Source organism: Zonotrichia albicollis, chromosome 2 (assembly GCF_047830755.1).
Source record: "Zonotrichia albicollis isolate bZonAlb1 chromosome 2, bZonAlb1.hap1, whole genome shotgun sequence".
NCBI classification, from domain to species: Eukaryota; Metazoa; Chordata; class Aves; order Passeriformes; family Passerellidae; genus Zonotrichia; species Zonotrichia albicollis.
Window position 1 is genome coordinate 17,562,499 of NC_133820.1, and position 14,294 is coordinate 17,576,792.

Below are 14,294 nucleotides of genomic sequence, written 5' to 3' on the forward strand. Positions count from 1 at the left end.
TTTTAGTCAGCTGGTGAAACATTTCTATTTAGCATTCAAAAAGGCAAGATTATCTAGCATGAGCTGGTTCTTGAGGGGGTCTGAGTTACAGGTTCACATGGAGGAGGTGTGAGAAATTGATCTTTGTGGCATTTGTTGCTCTGTACTTCTCCCAGGTGTCTTTCTCCTTCCTCTGTCCCTGCATTAATTTGAGGGATATGGTCCCCTCTAAAGGCAGCAAGGTGCTACCAAGAATAAAATTAGATTTTAGGATAGGAAAGTTGTTTTAAATGCCTTGTTATAGGGATTGGCTTGTACATCTATTGTTGTGTAGGTTTTGGGATTTGTTTTTTAATTAATCTAATATAAATCTGTCAAAATCAAGGCACCAGGTTTCTCCAGAGCTTATTTGTGCAACAGAATTTGATTATGTTTATTCTATTTTTTTTTCCAAACTCCACCACTGCTTGTAATAGAAACCACAGTGACTCAGTTTGGGAAAACCCTCCTGTGCAGTTGTTTGCTCTTTCTAGTCTTGTCACTCTTACACTTGACTTCTTCACTACCTGCAGCCTGCACCCTGGGACCTCTTGCCTTCCTTTTTAGCTGCTGTTACTCTCTGCCAGATTGTGAACAGAGACCATTCAGAACCTGAGGAGTCACCCAGAGCTCCCTTTCTGCCTGGCTGCTGAATGTCCCGAGCTTTTGCTCTTGCTCAGGTGACATTTTGAGGCAGCAAGTGTGATTTGATTGTTTTCAGCCTGGTGTTTGTCCCCTGAATTTCACTAAACTCCCTGTTCAGTCACTTGTGTCAGTGTGCCACTTTAGTGGCTAAGGAAAAGCAAAAAGATAAGGGCAGAAATAAAGGCAAAGTGGTGCTCAGTGAGAAAACTAGTTGGAAATGCCTTTTGTTTTAGTGGTGGCCTCACTTTCCATTCTGCAGTCTGAGCACACCCCAGCTAGGAGCCAGCACAGGGGAGGGCAGTTACACAAATGGGATCCCCCTCAGTCTGGAGATTTTCCTCTCTGGAAAACTGTTGCTTATGACAAAGAAAAATAAAACAACCCCCCAAGCCTAATCCACATGGTTTCTTTTTCATTTTCACCCATGGAAACGTCATCTGAAGCAAGTGCAAAAGACCTTAGCCAAAGCCCACAGCCCAAATACTGAAATTTTAGCACTTTCTCATCCAATATAGAAAACTTGATCTCTTGCTTACCTCTGTGGGATCTCCCTGTGTCCCTCTGCACGTGCTGAGATCCAGACGTGCTGCTGCTGCAAGGAGCTGCTGTGTGAATGAGGAAGTGCTGGAGCAGGGCAGGATGTAAGTGAGCAGTGACTCAGAGAATTCAGGGGCTGTTTCTCCAGCCAAGCTGGGGAAAACATGGAAATATTGTCAGCTCTCACCATAGCCTGTGCAGCTGACACAGGCTCTTGCAAACTACCAATAGAAAAAGCTGAGGAGTTACCACTTTACCAATAGAAAAAGCTCAGGATCCAAGTTTGATCTTTTCCCAGAATTTAGCTATTTATGATAATGCAGCCTTCAGGTATTGCAGTTCCTTCTAGGACTGCCCACCTTTTGTCTTATAGTTAAGCATTTCTTTGCATGAATGTGCTGCTTGAAAATGTTCAGAACAAGGATTTTGCCAGTGTTTCTGAAACAACTCTTGTCTCAGCTTAATCAGGCACTTGAGACTTTGCTTAGTTCTTTCTACTGAGGAAAAAAAATAATTAAAAAGCTTTTATCTTACATTAACATCAGTCAAAAGTGATTGTATTTGGTTTCCTTTACAGCTGAGCACTGACGCTAGCCCTTGCAGTTTCTAAGCATTCCTTTCCAAACTTTACAATGCCAAAAAAAGCTGTTTCTTTTATTTGCTCTGCAATCAAACAAAGCTTTTTCCCTGGCTCTCTGCTTCTGATGTGCAGGTTCTGAGCAATATTTACCCCTTATGTTTTCAGCCAGCCATGGCAGAAGCCTTTCTTTTTCTCCTTGAGAGCTCTTGCATGTCACTGAGCTGTGAGTCTGGCACGATCTGCTGTTGCATTTCATAAAGAAATTTATGTTTTCCTTTCAATGGGAATTTGCTGCCAAGGGCATTTCTTCACTAGGGTGGTTTGGGGTTTTTTTGCACATAGTTGCATAGTTGCACAATTCAGCAATTGTGGAAAAATATGTTTGGTGTACTCTGTTCAACACTTATTCAAACTCTGGTTTCTGGGTAGTCTCTCTTGCATTGAATTGAATCCTTCTGACATCTCCCTTTGTTTACTTTACAGCTGTATACACACACTTCTTAATTCACTATTAGTGTTGAACTTTACATTATGTTAACATGCCATAAAAGGCATACCCTTTTGATTTGAATTGATTTGAATTATTTTTGATTCGTTGATTTGAATTATTATTAAAAAGTATTAAATAATATCTGCTCTTAGAAAGGAATAATAGTAATACAACCACTGTTCTCATTTATCTCAGCTCCTTCTCTGCTTGGGTTAAGTAGAGAGTTTGCTATTTAATCATGCTGGAAGAATTTAAATATTAACATGTAACACTCATACAAAAATTACTTAAACTTTAGAATAAGCCTGTTTGGTTTTTGTTACTTGTTTTTATTTTGGGGGTTTTTTGGGGGGGTAGGTTTTATTTTTTTGGGGTTTTTTTGGGTATTTTTGTATTAAGCTAGAAGTTAAATAATTGAAAAAAGTCTAGAAAATCATCTTTCATTATACTAGAAAATAAACAAAGCCACTCACACTCTATTTAACTGTTTTAAAAGTAAGACTTAGCAAATCAGTCAGCTTCATGGTATTATTTGAGCAATATGTAATTTCTCACTCAGATCGGGCTGTAATGGATTTGCTCATTCTCCCCTGTGGCAGTGATAATCCAGACTATTTCCTGAGGCACTTCACTTTTGGAAAGCTTTGAATGTCTGATGCAACTCATATTTAGATGTGCGGAAGACAGAGCAGGGGAATAAACTTGTGAGCTTGTAGAAGTTATTTTCTCTCTAGCACTGAAAGACAGAAGTGGAAGGCTTCCAATACTAGAATTCATGATTAAGTACCAAAACCATCTATGGCTGCACTAATGTCAAGAGAAAGTTGTATTTGTGGTTTTTTCCTCCCTCATTCTCTTCTGAGAGCTACTCTTCTGGAAGATCCTAATCCTACTCTGAGAGATCCTCTCACAACAGCAGAAGTATTGTCCAAGTTAACTCAGTTGCTGGAATCTGACTCAGAGGTGCCATGTCCTGCTCCAGATGAAAGAAAATCACTCCATAGCAGAGATTAAGGATGTGACCTCAATGCTTCATAGGGTAATTCCTTCTTTACGTGCTTTGAACAAGCCTAAATTTAAACTATCAGCTGAAGTAATTCCCCTGTGTGTCCAGTGATTCCAACAGCATTTTCCCCTACATCCCTTAAAGTCCTGTCTTTAAACACAAGTTTTTCTTGTGTTTTGTTTTCCAAGTGCCCTGCCTGGTGATTAAGTACCAGCTAACAAAAAAACTCATGAAGATGGAAAGGCTGCTGTGTTCCAGCTTTGTGCTTAGATACCCTCGGTGCCTTCCATTAATTTCTCACATTATTGCTGTCCTCCCATCTTGCAGGTATGGATCATTAATCCATTCTTTCAAAACCTCTCAGCTGTGGGGGTCTGGATTGAAGGCGCTTGAGACAGTAATTCATGTTCAGACTAGGCAAAATATTGCCTGCAGGTTGAGGGAGGTGATCCCTTCCCTCTCCTGAGCACTAATGAGGGGAACTTCTGGAGTTCTGGGCTCCCCCATACAATAAATATATCAATCTAAAGGGGAGAGATAGGTGTTTATTATTTTTTATCAGTAAAACAGTCTCACTACTGTGAGTTCTGCAGCATTTCATTAGAAGGCACAAAATGGCAACAATATCTTGTTCCAAGGACTTTAAAGACTAAACTATCCAATGAAGAACTGACACCTGGATTATTTCCCAGTTATTGGGTTTTAACCCAATAACTGATCCCAAAGAGCTGCAATGGGGACTTTTCTGCCCAATTACAAAATGCCACCCAAACCCATGGAGAAGAAGGAAGAAGAAGCATGAAGAAGAAACCCAGGACGACACCCTGTGCCCTCCATCTTGCTTCCATCCACAACACACTAAAAACCCCAAAACCTCAATTTCCCACCAAGTGATGCACCTACACTGCTCTCTATAATCTATTTCACACTTTTGTGGATTCTGGTCTATCTTGAAGTCTGGGAAACTTTCTCCATGAATGAGGGTCAGAGTCAGTGCTGCCCTGGGGGTCAGGGCACCCTAGAGCAGACAGAGAAATATTCCCTAAGCTCTAGGTTTCCACGCTCAGCCTACAAAAATACAGGAGACACAGACACTTGTGGACATTTAATGGTCAGGATGAAGGCTGTGGGTCTGGTGGGCACAGCCATACAGTTTTAACTCAATTTGATTTTCAGTGATAAATACTAAGGAGTCATACTGATCTGTACATCATACATCCTGCTCACCAGGATAAACCTTTCCAGTGTGTGGTTGAGCTTTGGTTTGGAGTTGGTTTTTGTTGGCAATGAATTTTTTTTTCCAGGCTCATCAATGGCTCATGTGATAGAAGAGAGGTGCTGTGATTGCTGGGTGTTCCACTGAGCACAGTCAAACTTGGAAGAAAATTAAGACCTGGCAGCAGTGCAATACTGAGCAAGTTATAATTGTTTATCTAGACAGAAATAAAAGACTGAAAGAAATATTTTTCTCTTCCTAGCCTTCCTGTTCTTCCAACATTGTCCTATTAGACTTAGCATGGGTTGAGTGACCTGAAGGAGAGCGCTGTTATGGCTGCAAGCTTTTAAAACTCAGTCATAATTTTTCCACAAAGTGGTTGAACTTGGAAGAGACCTCTGTAAGTGATCTGGTTTTGCTCCCCTTCTCAGGCCAGGTCACCTACTTGATCTTCAGACAGAGCCTTCTGTGTGGGCCCATTTCCTCTGAAGAGAGCCTGGCTCTGTCCTCTTTGCACCCTCCCTGGAGGCATTTCCATACTCTGATGGAATCCCACCTGAGCCTCTGCTGCCCCAGGCAGGACAGCCCCAGCTCTCTCAGCCTTTCCTCACAGTCTCTTCAGCATCCTTGTGGCCCTTCACTCTCTCCCCTTTAGACTGATATATTTATTGTATGGGGGAGCCCAGAACTTCAGAAATTCCCCTCATTAATGCTGAGGAGAGGGAAGGGATCACCTCCCTCAGCCTGCAGGCAATATTTTGCCTAGTACAGCTCAGGATGCCTTTAACCTTCTTTGCCACAAGGATACAGTGCTGACTTGTGTCCAACATGGATCCTTTCTTTCTCTTCTTGAAGACAGGGTGATGTTTGTTCTCCTCTACCTCTGCTCACAATTGCCATCATCCATCAAGGATTATCCAGAGTGGCCTTGCAATGATATCTATCTGCCAGCTTCCTCAGCACTCATTGGTGCACCCCATCAAAACCTTGAATGGATCAAAATCCAGGTGGATTTTGTTTTTTTAAAACTGCATTTCTGCATGCTCAGACAGTGTCTCTCTTCCTTCCATGTTATCCACCCCTGCTCCACCCTCTTCCTGCTTCCTTTTGTCAGGATCTCCTTGTTCATCCTTTCAGGCCTCTTGGTATGTTCTTGCTGGTTGTTTTTTTTTTTTTTTGCTTTCTGCACATTGCAATGAAGCAAGCACAGAACAAAACCTTGTTGAGACAAGCTACCAAGCCAACACAAATCCTTAAGCTGGATCACTTACTACAGGCCATTGTCTAATGTCTTGTTGGTTTTCAGTCCCTGGGGCTCCTCACTTCAGTGTTTGGAGATGTTCACATGATCAGTACCTTTGTCATGCTGCTTTTAGGGTGTCTAAATGTGCTTTCTCCCCTCTATTTGCGATATCCTGCATATTTGCTAAAAGGTTTCCAACTAAAGCAAAATACAGCCTGCTTTTCCACAGAACACAACTCCCTTTTTTTACCAAACACAGTTGCCCACACATCTGCTAATTCAAACACTGTGAATCAGATGCTTTCCAAAATCAGAGCCAGACTGTTTTCATCACCTATAAGTGAACTGATGGAAGAATGAACAGCTTATATATTTTAATTTCCTGTATCTGAAATTTAAACTTGCATTCAACTAAGTACTGGTGCAGACTGGTCAAGGGACTTGTGTATTTTCATTTGGTGGTATTATAGCATGTTGTAGCCTTGCAATATTCCTTTTTCTAGTTGTTTATTTCCTCTCTGCTTGTGTTGTTATCCAAATGGCTCCTAAGCCTGCTGGCAGAGTTCTCCATAAAAGTGAGTATTTTTTTGCCTGTTCATCTCATATTGGTGATTGTAGCTGGTATAACTGATAAATGTGAGTTTTTCTCTTTGCCCTGCCCCATTTTGTTATCAGATTAACCAAATAATACATAATAAGACAATCTCAACCAAGCCCTCCTCAGAAGGAAAATGCAAACTCCATTTGTCATTCTGAGCAGGAGACAGCAAGGTTGTTTGGGTAAGGCAGTACAGACCAGCTGTATCTTGTCCTGCCCACCTTCTCTGCTTCCTGTTGATAAACCTTAATCCTTCTCCAGTTCAGGTGGAAACCAAAAGACTTCAAATAAGGCTAGTGAGCACCTGAATCTGTGTACTTTATTTGTCATTTTGGATTTGGCTGCAGAGTGGGGCTTTCCAGCCCTGGTTGTGCCTGCTTTCCCTGGTTTCCCCATGTTTAGCTAATACCTTATGTGGTTAGGACTCTTATCCCAGGGTGAGGGCAGATGCAGACATATGAAGAATTAATGAGTTTTCATGTTGGCTTTTGAAACACTTGAGCAACAGTGGGAGATCTTTCCTGGTGCAGCCATAGTAGCAAAAATTGAAGCAGTGTGTTCAGTTGCAAAGGCAGAGGTGACAGCCAGCAGCATTGCTGTCCAAGAGATGTGTAAGTCCTGGCAACGGGAGACACTTGGCAAGAAATGTGCATCTGTTACTGAGGCCTGATGACCTGAACATGCCAGCAGGGATGGGAACAAAAATTCAGCTTGACTGTGAGAAAGGAACGAATGTGAAGCTGATCTTTGCTACTGCTTTTGTCAGTCTGATCCTTTAAATGATAAAGCTTTTGGGCCAATCAATTAGCTGCTTGTTGCTCTCTGAATTCAGTTCCCCCCTTTTTTCACCCTGCAGTGGGTGGCTGTTCGACGGCTCAGGATCTCACACACTCAAGGGAGGATTTGTATTTTTCTGTAAAGGTGTTGATGGTTGTATTTGCCACGAGGCTTCTGGATTTTCCTAGGGAATAGCAGCAAGCACTGGGAGGTGTTGGAAATGTAATTTTCTCCATGTATGGTTGCTTTTCTCCCAGCATAAGCAAGACATAAAATAGACTATTGCAGTCGGGCAGGGCCTGCTTTAATCACGTAGGGGGAAGACTCTGCTCAGCCTAGAAATGTGCAGGGAGCACACCCACCTTTTGAAAGGTATTTAACATTCCAACCAGCTCATTTGCAGCTATAATAGTATTTGGGGGTGTAACTGGGTTCCTCTCTGGGTCTGTGAATTGTGTAAGTCAGGAACTGAACAGAGGTACCTGGGGGAGGTTCAGCACAGTCCCAGTGTGAAAAATGTGTATTTTATGATTGGCTTTTCACAAATGTTGAAGAGAATATTATATGTGTTGTGTTAGAAAGTTATGCTGTATTAATTCTTTTAAGTAGAGTGTTAAATGTAGTTTTAGGTCATAAAAAATGCTAAAATAGAAACTATACTATGTAGGATACTTTTTTTTACAGAAGGGACTCACAATGAGATAGCAGCCACAGGACACAAAAATCTCTCAGAGAAAAAGAATTTATTGCTCTTATCAGAAGAAATGAACTTCTTCCCACCTTGAAGGCGCTGTTAGGATTCAGAGGAAGAAGGTGGCACTGACCAGACACAATCCTATGTTTGAATGGAATTTATGCATCGTGTATGAGGTGCATGAATATGTAACAGGTTTTTTTTTAAGGGCTAATCCTTTGTTAATGTGGATCCTTTTTCAGGCTCGTGCTGCCCAGAAAAATGTACCCAGACATCTGTAATTCTTTGTCTCTATTGTCTCATGTTGTCCTAATTCAATTTGTCCAAATTATTATTACTGTAATTGTATTAGTATTTTTATAATCATTTTATTACTATTCAACTTTTAAAATTTTAAAAACATGTGATTGGATTTTTCATACCCAGCAATGCCATCTGCAGTCCTCCACTGATGCAACTGCTCAGGCCAAGGCTCATTATAGGAGAGGTTCTTCTATTTCATGGCAGGGATACCACGAGATCCAAGAACAAAAAATCCTGCAGCTTGGTTTATGCTGTCAGAGCTGTTCTCTGTGCTGTCCTGTGTGAGCTTTGTCAAGCCTGACGTGTTCATTTCTGAACATGACTGCAGATCCTGCTATATTTTATAGAGGATTCTTTGTCTCTGAAGGGCTATGTGTCAATGTAAATGCTAGCAAGCAATGAAAGTGCCCATTCTGCAGTTATTAATGGCAGTCCTTTATCCCTGGCCTGCCAGAAGTTGGTCTAATAGTGGGGAAATTGTTTAATTCAGCAACACCTGCTGTGCTGTGAGTGTCCAAAGGCCCTTAAAGCAGCACCTTCCCTGTGGCTGTGACCCACAGGGACAGCAAGGTGAGCAGGGACTTTGTGATGGGAGAGGTATATAGCAGCAACTCTTCAGATCTTGGAACTCACCTTATCTAAAAATCAAAATTTATTTCTAAATTTCATGAGAGAAACCCAATTTTTCCTAGTGTGAAAGTTCAGGTAGGCCCTAATAGCTGTCTGTAATTAACTTGCTGGTATTCTGCCAACCTGTGGGGAGCAGCTCCTCAAGAGGGCACAAAATAGTCTATGCTGCGTAGGCAGTGAACAGGGACATGAGCTTTGACATGTTGGGCTGCAGGGGAGACAGGAATATCAATCTTCCCTACTGTGCCAGTACCAGTCATTGGTTACTCTGAGTCTGGATTGAAGGAGCTTGAGACAGTAATTCATGATCTGACTCAGGTGTTTATTATTTTTTATCAGTAAAACAGTCTCACTACTGTGAGTTTGGCAGCTTTTCATTAGAAGGCAAAAAATGGCAACAATCTCTTGTTACAAGGTCTTTTAAGACTGAGCTATCCAATGAAGAACTGACACCTGGATTATTTTCCCTTTTAACCCAATAACTGATCCCAAAGAGCTGCAATGGGGACTTTTCTGCCCAGTTACAAAATGCCACCCAAACCCATGGAGAAGAAGGAAGAAGAAGCATGAAGAAGAAACCCAGGACGACACCCTGTGCCCTCCATCTTCCTTCCATCCACAGCATACTAAAACCCCCAAAACCTCAATTTCTCACAAGTGATACACCTACACTGCTCTCTATAATCTATTTCACACTTTTGTGGATTCTGGTCTATCTTGAAGTCTGGGAAACTTTCTCCATGAATGAAGGTCAGAGTCAGTGCTGCCCTGGGCGTCAGGGCACCCCAGAGCAGACAGAGAAATATTCCCAGTGCCCTGGGTTTCCACAGCTCACCAAAAAACAAACAGGCTGAATGAAAGCAGTGACATTCCAGTTGTGTTTGCATCCAGCCTGTGACAGTCCTGCCACCCACACAAGGATGTTTTGGGAGCCATGTTCTTTCTTGCTTATCTCCTTGCAAAATTTGACCAGCATTTAACACACTGCTGAATTTCACTTTATCTCTGCTCAAATACACTTCTGCATGTGGCTGCTTTGTGCTCACCTCTCAATTGTGCTGAGTGCTTGCATGGAGCTTCCAGCTGAGACATATCAGAGATATGATATACAAGTGTTTATTGCCAGGCTGGGTGCTCTGCCCCATCACCTGGCAGGGCAGAGATTGAGATTATATCTTGCTTTAGATTATAGCTGCAAGATTACAGCTTGCTTTGTAAAAGGTGTAGTGAGAGATCAGTAAAACTGCTGGGCTGTAAAGCCAGGCCTGTGTAGGAGGGATTTAGGGTCCATTGCCAGCTTCTCACCTGATTTCTGCCCAGGTGCAAAAGTGCAGTGGGTTTGCCGTTTGCTGCAGCGTTGCCTGGAGACTAAACCAAACAATTCCTTTCCTGTCCTGCCCTTCAACCACACCCCAAATCTTCTGAAAAATGTTCAGGCAGAGGCACACCTCTTGTGCCTGGGATCCCTCGTGGCTGTAGGGTGCTTGAGCCTGAGCACCTGTGACCTGGGAACAATAAAACCAGGTTTAATGCAAAAGTTGATAAAGTATAAAATGGAGGAGGTGTTTGACACATGGATTATCTATTACTGTTTCCCAAGACTTGAAGGTCTATTGATGCAAAAAATGCAGCCACAGACTCTGGTGGATTCCTTTGGCCAAGTTTTCTGTTTCTGAGGAACCATTTTTTGACTTTGTTTAGAAATCATTTTCTACCCAGATTATGTTGTGATTCAGTAGGAATTTCTCAAAAATGAAGCTGAGACACATTATATGAAGTTGGTCTGCAGTTAACACGTTGCCAAAAATGCTGATGAAAGGCACTGACTCGCTCTGTGCATGCCTGATAGTCTTTGGTTAATCATTCCAGCTGGCCAGAGTGTATGTTTGGTAGCTCTTCTTTATGGGCTATTTTAAATAAAAATAAATTAAAAACCAATCAATTTCCCCCACAACCCTTCATCTCCTGAGAACTGGCAAATTCTCACTAAAAATAAATTAAATACTAATAAATTTCCTCCACAAGCCTTCCTCTCCTGAGGACTGGCAAATTGTCACTGGGCTGGAGCAGATTAAAATATTTTATTTTTTTCCCTCTTGCTTTCTTGTTCCTCCTCTCAGCTGGATTGAACTGTCCCATACAAAACAACATGGGCAGGCAGCTGTCTGTCTCATGGTAGGCATGAAAAATGCAACTTCAAATAATGAACAGATAATTTGAAGTTAAACAGAACAGTTGTGTGAAGTTTGAGGGTTACTTATTTATGTGTTTAATTATGTATTATTTTATTTTTTCCTGCTCAAAGGCACTTATCCCTAATGGGATCCCCACCTGATGAGAAGTGACCTGGCACCAAGACTCACCCTGCCAGGGACTCCTGGAGACTTCCCTGTCTCCAAAGCCACTTCCTCAGCTTCTCCAGCCCTTCAGTTTCTGGGCATGCTTTCTGTGCCAGCTGGTGCCAGGAGGGCAGGAGACCTTCCTGGGGTGGTGTCCCTCTGCCTCACCCTGTGCAGAATCAGTCAATGAAATCTCATGGAAAGTGTGGGCATTATCTGGCCAGCTCTCCTGCCTTGTTCAGTAGGTCAGGAACCAGCACAGAGCTGCACTTTTCTCATGGTTTTGATAAGAGAATTCAATAACATATCTTGAATAAGATAGCAGCCCTCTGTGCTGCAGACACAGCCAGGTGGAAATGTGGGCATACCCAGACAGCTCATGAGGGCAGGGGAAACCAAAGCAAAGGCTTTGAAAGACCAGGTTTGTGATAGGACTTGTAGTCCTTTGCTGACACAGAGTTTAATCACACTGATCTGAGCTGGTTAATAAAACTTCCAACAAGGTGATAAAGATATTTCATGTTTGCCTACTGTTATAAAATTAGCTACAGCTCAGGCATTTTGCACCTTTATTCCAAGACCTATTTTTAGTTACAGTAACTGTGATAACTGCAGTGGTGATGCATTTTAGAAGCTAGGTAGCACAATAATTGTAAGGCTGATTGATAGAGAGATGAATTGAGAGGTGTAGATTTGCTTCTAGTCCAGCATGATGCTGTGGAAAATTTCTTTTTGCAGGCAAATCTGATCTTGTTTCAAAACAGCAGTCTCAGCCCTGTAAGAGGGATGACATGTGACAGCACAGATCTGGCAGAAGAAATTAAGAAAACATTTTCAGTCACTCCCTGTCCCCATTATGGCTGTGTTACTGTTGCTTCTTACTGACAGATTCTTTAAAGACTTCCAGTTTGAATGAGAGATATCTTCTTCTTCCTTCTAAATTTTTTTAGAGGTGGTTTTCTTTTTCGGGCTGTGTAATCCCATTCAAACTTAGCAAACAGCTTCTGTTGACTTATGATGTCTGCTGGGGTGGAAGCTGCACAAAAGTAGACTTTCCAGTCCAGCAAGTGGAAAAAGGTCTCTGCAAGCTGGAGATAGGAGTGTAAGCACCAAGTCAGCTCCAGGCAGCCTCTTGTGACTCTGAGCATGACTCTGCGTCCAATTGTCCTTAGCTGCATTTCTTGGAATTACAGAAAAACAAATAAGTAATTTATTAGTAAATTGTTGGGACCTATTTTGGGCAAGTTCAAAGGTCTGCCTAAGCATCCTTGATATATCAGCATCTATCCTTACATAGCAGTTTCTGTGCCAGACTGAAATGAGAGACAGGCTCTTTCCTAACAATATGCAAACAAAGAGATGTGATTAACAGCAGCGTCACAAGCAGCTGCCAAGGGCTTGCATTTGACATCAAGGGAGCATGGTTCAGATGCAGTAATTATGCTAAGTGGTGCTGATAACACAGGAAATGTTGGAAGCATTTCTCATTTGTTGGAAGGTAATTGTAAAATGACCTGTTGTCACCTAAGTGCATCCTGAGAGATGAATGACATAGGAATCACTGCTCTGAAATTCCCTGGGGTGCCAGATGCAGAGATCACCTCCAAGGACATGTGGGGTGCCTTTTAAAAACACAGAATGGGTAAGCAGGGAAGGGACCGCAGCTATCCAGTCCAAACTCTCTGCTCATGCAGAGTCCCCTGGAATGTGTTTCTCAGGTTTGTGTCCAGGCAGCTTTTGAGCATCTCCAGGGGAGATCTCCACACTCTCTCTGGGCCTCCTGGTGCTCAGCCACCCTCAAAAAAAAGTTCTTCCTCATTTTCAGGTGGAATTTTCTGTCCATCAGTTTCAGCCCATTCCTCTTGTCCCATGTCATCTGCTCCCTGCTCTGTCCCCTCCCTGCAGGCAATGACAGACACGGCTTGTGGTAGTTTGACCAGGAAAAAGTGGGAATTCTGGGAGGCTGTGGTCAAACCAATGGATACTCAGAGTTTGATATTAGCACCTGGTGTGACCAGTGTGGTTTGGACACACCTCTGAGAATACACAGGGGTTAAAAAGCAGAGTTTGGGCCCTGAGAGGCCTCTTGGGAGGTCGAGGCGAAGAGGTCAGATCTCCCTCCCCTGTCCAGCCGCTGCTGCTGGGCGGGGGAGGGGCAGCCATGCGGTAGGCCCGGGGCCTGGACAGAGATAGGGGTGAGAAGGCCCTCGAGGATGGAAGGGTGGAAGAACCCCAAGAGACATCGAGCAGCCATTCCCCCCCCAGGAGGCAGAGAGGGGGAGAGTTGGCGTCTGAATGTGATAGCAGCTGGCCCAGGAGGAGAAAGGGGGAAGAAGGGTGCAGCCCGGCCGGCTGGAGCAGCAGCAGCGTGTGTGGGAGTGCTGGAGTGCTCCGGGACAGACAGAGACTGAAGTTTTAACCCCTTTCTTTCATGATTATAGCCTTGCAAAAATGCTCTTTTTTCTTTTCCTTATAGTTTTTTCCTATTTTCCTGTAGTTTAAGTAATAAAGTGTTCTTTATGTTTAAGCTAGAACCTGTTTTGCTTATTCCTGGTCACATCTCACAGCAGACCCCAGGGAGAGGGTGTTTTCATAGCAGCACTGGCTCTGTGCCAAGCTCAAACCATGACACTTCCCCTCTCAGTTGTCTCTTCTTGGGGCTGAACAGAGCCACCTCCCTCAGTGTTCCCTCATCACTGAGGTGCTCCAGTCCCCCCATCACCTTTGTACCCTTGCTCCAGACTTGCTCCAGGAGCTCCACAATAATCCTCAAGGGGGGACCAGATTATAGTGATTCCATCCCATGTCATATCATGGAGGAGGTGAAAGCCCTAATTCACATATTGAGAGGAAAAATCCCAAAAGCCTAACAGACATGGGGCTGTTTTCTCCCTGGAGTTAGGCTGTACTCAATTGTTCTTTAGAGAAGTTTCCGCTCCTCTGGAAATGAGAGAGGTTAGAGAAATTACACTTGGTAATATTACCTCTTGTGCATGTTTGTTACAAATATAATAAAGATTCACTTTGCAAGTTTGGAAAGCAACAAATAAGTTTTCTTTGATGTAGCCCAACAGCTACTGAGAACAGACGCTGGAGTCAGGGGAGCTGGAAAAAGGAAGTGCTTTTTTGAGCAAAAGAGACACTTCAGCTCTCACAGGTAAAAAGATTTAAATAGTGAATCTGACAACAGGACAGATGGATCCAAATCACTAAGTAGC